Source organism: Brienomyrus brachyistius, chromosome 6 (genome assembly GCF_023856365.1).
Source record: "Brienomyrus brachyistius isolate T26 chromosome 6, BBRACH_0.4, whole genome shotgun sequence".
Lineage (NCBI taxonomy): Eukaryota > Metazoa > Chordata > Actinopteri > Osteoglossiformes > Mormyridae > Brienomyrus > Brienomyrus brachyistius.
In genome coordinates this window covers 21,548,055-21,553,129 of record NC_064538.1, presented here as the reverse complement: position 1 = coordinate 21,553,129, position 5,075 = coordinate 21,548,055, and positions in this window count along the sequence as shown.

Genomic DNA, 5,075 nt, shown 5'->3' with positions numbered 1-5,075 from the left:
TCTGAGCCGACTTTTTGCCTTCGCACGCACTGCATTGGACTGCTGTCCGTTGGACCCGGAGTGACCCTGCGGAGGAGGGATTAGGACATGCGAGGCCTTCCATCCGGCACTGAGCGTGGGGGTGGGGGGTGGGGGGGGGGGCTACTACATTCAACCGCTTCACCGACCTGCTTGTCTTACCACCTGCCTGTGTGTCTGTTGGCCAACGAAGCTGGGTGGGTCAACCCTAGCTTGAGTCTCCATGTGAAAAACAACAAAAAAAAAAAACTAACGGATAATTAATTTTCTGTCTTTTTGTCTTTAGCATTGTTATTTTACATGGGCAGCAAGGCTAACATACAACTCACATAATTGTTTGCTATGGACACTCCAGATGTATATAAACAAAGGTAATACTTCTCAGAAAGAGGTCTCAACGGAAGCAGTGAAGTGAGTTGCTGGAATGTCATTTCTCAAGCAACACCGCACGCCGGGACCTACTACTGCCATGTCGGTTTTTGAGCGTCTGTACTGTAACTCTACATCCTATACAAAGCATTCCTTTATGCTTCTGCGGAAAGGAGTTATATGGTGATTACGTAACCTGAAGTGTAAACATGGGTGCTCTCCTCTGTTTGGGGGTGACCTCACCCTTCAATGCCAACCTTCACAGTCCCCGCGATGATGTCAAAGTAGGTTGGGCTTGGCAGGCATCATTTGTGTCCATGATCCATGCTTATCCTGCACAATAATGCAGAAAGCACTACTTATAGAAACACAAAGTAAAACAGGAATTAGTCTAAGTGTCAAAAACCAATGCAAAACAAGCAAAAATAGATGTCAAACATGAAATACAGATATGTGCACCTAGCTGAAAGATAACATTTGGGTAAATTTCTTTCCAAGACAATTAAAATTTATTGTGTAGAAAAGCCATTGGAGCTTCCAAGAATTAATGATGATAAATGACCGAATAACGCAGGGTGGCCTCTATTAGGAATTCCACATCCTGTTCTTTCCATGTCCAGATTTCTCATTCTCGGTAAAGAATGGTCCGAATATCAACGTATTTTTGTAGTTATTAAGAAGCTGATGTATTTTGTATGTCCCCTAAAGACAAGCTCCGTTTCTGGTAATGAAATTCTTATTAAGTTGTGCATTTATAAACGTTGAATTGTTTATCACTCGCCGAAAAAAATCTTCAGTATTTTAGATTTGCTCAATTTATTCTTGCAGGTTTTAATTGGACATAAAGAGAAGCTATGTTTAAATAATTCCACACGCAGTTGATTTGTGGCTCTGGCCTTGAGTTAATATTCATTATATTGGCACAGAAGTTATTGGCAAACAGAATGGAATCAGAAGCATTGCATCTGTTGCAATAAAACCACTTATGGATATTCATTTGTTTTTGAGATAAAAATATCTCCAGGCAAGGTTTACCTATTTCTGTTCCTACTCAGTGTATATGAGGATTTGCTTTATATAACAGATACATAGCTATAATAAATATAAATATATAAATAAATTAACGAAATAGATGAATGTATTATCATTGGAAACAGATGAATTAACAAGCAGCATGTGTATCTCTTATTTGTACATTGTTGTATGCGTATAAATAATGTAACATCATATTAGTTGGTTTTATACTCCTGAAAAGACATTATGATATTAAAATGATAAAATTATTACTTTAAGCACCACAAAGTTCAGGATTCATTTAGAAGCTGTTATTTTACAGTATGCTGTTTTTATGTTGGGTGTATATTATTATTGCTATGTCTGACCCAGGAATTGGATGCAGAGGGAATGAATTTTAATTTCTGTACCATATGAATAAAAATGTGTGTAGGTTGTGTGTAACTAAGACACTGCATTTGGCCACTGTTTGCAATTGCTTTTTTTTGCAAGAACAGATATTGGTATCATGTCTGTTGTGAAACGAACACGTTTGTGTAAAGATCCCACCACGACTAGAATATCTCTATGATGAACTGTGTTAATTGCATTCTTCAAACATCACATTTACATAGGAATGAGGCTGGAATTGCATTGTGGTAAATACCCTAGAAAGAATCCAGAAATGCTTTAGCATTCAGGAGCAGCGTGCCGATACTCTGGCACGGCGACAGACTCTTTGAAGCCGTAACTCATGAGGGCCTTTTGGTATCCAGTGCTTGAACAATAACCCACTTCAGAAAGATGTATGTGTGTTCGGCATCACGGTCTGTGGCACTTATTTGGTGTCAGTCTCCTCTTCTGTTTTCACTCATTTGTGCTGGCAACAGTTTGCTCGCCGTGAAACAAATCACTCCTGAAGTGAGAACAATAAGATCCTCTTAGCGATGGGGGCGCTGCCTCTTACTCACTGTGACATGACAGCCACCCTTAACTCGATATATGTGGGTGGAGAGTCTTTCTACCGTCTGCCTGAGTAAAATGTTCAATCGATAGAATGATAATCCATGGTCCCAGAAATCCGCTCAGTTCTTTCCCCTTTAACAACTGAATTAAATTCAGTAAATGGATCACGGTCTTGGGCCAGTCGGGCAAAAATATAATATATTATATATAAGCCTTCAAGATGTTAGTCATTTTTAATTTTATACCTTTTTAATGCGTATAATAACCAGGTGTTATATTCAGAGTGTTTCCAGGTTTTCTTAAAGACATACTTCATAAAACGTTATTGAAAACTATCACATGCACAGGCAAACAAATCAGCCTTAGCAAATGGGGTTTGTGTAGAACATTTGACAAAAACCTACATTTCTGTGCTGTTATTTGTGCTTGTGAAGGGTTAAGTTCAGCTCTCTCAGAAACAGGCCTTCACCTGTCCCAACAGTACAAGCTACTTCTTTCACCTTGCTTCCATTATAGTTTTATTCCACTTCATTCCACAGTGAAAAAAACATACATTTGCTATACTAGTAATATACAACAATTATGCATATGTATTACTAATGTTTAATATTCAAAAACGTGTCCTGTACCTTGTGGATTACTATTATTAAGATAATAACTGTTTTTTTGCAGTTTTATGTTGCGTGACTCCTATATCTTTAAGAATTCTATGCAAATATATGTAACAGCAAGCTATGCTTTGAAGTTCGATACCTCTCCATTTTTGTCACCGCCGTATGATTGCTCATCTCACCCAAGTTGTTCCGTTCATAATTGATAATGATTTTGTTTTCATCCTGGGTGGGCTTTTTATCGCATGGTTCACATAAGCAACTTCTGCAATCCAAGCGCCGGTTAGCCTGCTAGCATCGGCACATGAATGCATTAATGGGAGTTCCTTGTGGGGGCATTCCTGAGAAACACCTTGCTCCGAGACAAAACATAACAGATGAAGAATGTAATGTCCAGATGCCATGCAGGGATTTTGTGCCCGGGCTCCTTTAGTGATTTTCCATGTCTGTCATGGTGTTTTATGTCAGTAACTTGTGTTTTTTTTCCCCTTTGCGGAGGACAAACAGAATTTGTTGGGAGTCAGAGTGAACGCAGTAATCAGAATCAGAATCTTATATTTTCATCAAGCTTATTTACTTTCACGATAATTTGTTTTGCACCTGCTTCCAAAGTAACATAGAATTAAGAATGCAGCGCCAGGCAATTTCTGGAGTAACAGAGGGTTAAGGCCCTTGTTCAAGGGCCCCCTAGTGGTTAGGGGTGGATAGTTCAGGTCCAGAAAGTAAAAATCCATAACAAAAGTTTGTTTCGACCGACCAGTTGAGTCCTCCTTGACTCTGACTCTTCATGCTCAATTAGTTGGACGATACAAAATCTTGGTCTGGATTTTTACTCTGTGGACCTGAACTACCTAACTCTGCCAGTGGTATCACTCTTCCTGCCATGGGATTTGAACTGGCAGCCTTATATTGAAGCATATGGATAAGAATGTTATACCAAGCAGGTTACATTCATACAGTTACACTTATTTATTTTTGCAGACACTAAATAAAAAGCAACGTACAGTTGAGAAAGCAAAGCCAGCCAGTGCCTGTATTAATGCTAAGGGCCTTTGCTCAAGGGCCCAACAGTGAATAGAATAGTGATGCTCTATTCTCTTCCACGGGGAAATTCTCTTTTCGCCTACCCCATCTTACTCTGGGGGTCACAGCACAGGGTCAGGGAGCTTGCAACACAATCTGGAGCAACTGGGGGGGTTAAGGGCCTTGTTCAGGGGCCCAACGGTGCCATCAGTCTGGCAGCCCATGCATTTTAACCAGCAACCTTCCGATGACAGGCAAACAGTTCTAGCCTGCTAAGTCACACGCCACATGTACATATCTATATACATACAGCTGCACGTGAACGTGACAATGTTATGGAATGAAAGTACTTCAGCGGTCACTAAAAATCAAAAGGTGCATGGATGAGGGACCACCAACATGACAAATACTTAGAAGTATACTTCATAGTTTATTATTACTCATAAAATTAAAAACCAAAAATTGGAAAGAGCTTGATAGAACCCATAACATGGATAAATGAAAATCACCCAAATGACCAACGTCTACGAAAAGTCATACTTCCTGTACTGCATTCAGCATGTTCTGGATTTCAAGCGAAATAAATGAAGTAAGTAAAATAAATAGCGACACGCAGAGCTGCTATGTCAGCAGGGACTCCACACTGGCACCATGAAGTCCAGTGCTGTGTCATATTGCCCATTCTACATTGCGGTCAGATGTGGCTCTGAAAGCAGGCCTGCTCTCGATGGAAAGCATGCGCATATGCGTCACGGCGCCTCCAGTAACGTTCGCCCCGCAGATGCTAAGGGAAGGTGGCATGTTCCGCCTCCATGCCGAGTCGCACCATGTATCCTTGCATACACAGAAAAGCAGGTGTGGTTCTCCAGGACGTCAACTGTGGGCCGAGCACGAATGAGACCTTCATGGCTGATGATGTAGATGCATGATGCGTCACGCCCTCGTCTGGAGAACGTGAACCTGCACTGTCCACATGCCTAGATGTACTTTTATGGCGTAAGGTGACATATTTGTTGGGAGGGAAACAAGTGGCATTTATTTTGATCAGAGGCAAATCCTGGCAAGGGCGAGCAGGGCAACTTCTGTTACCTCCAA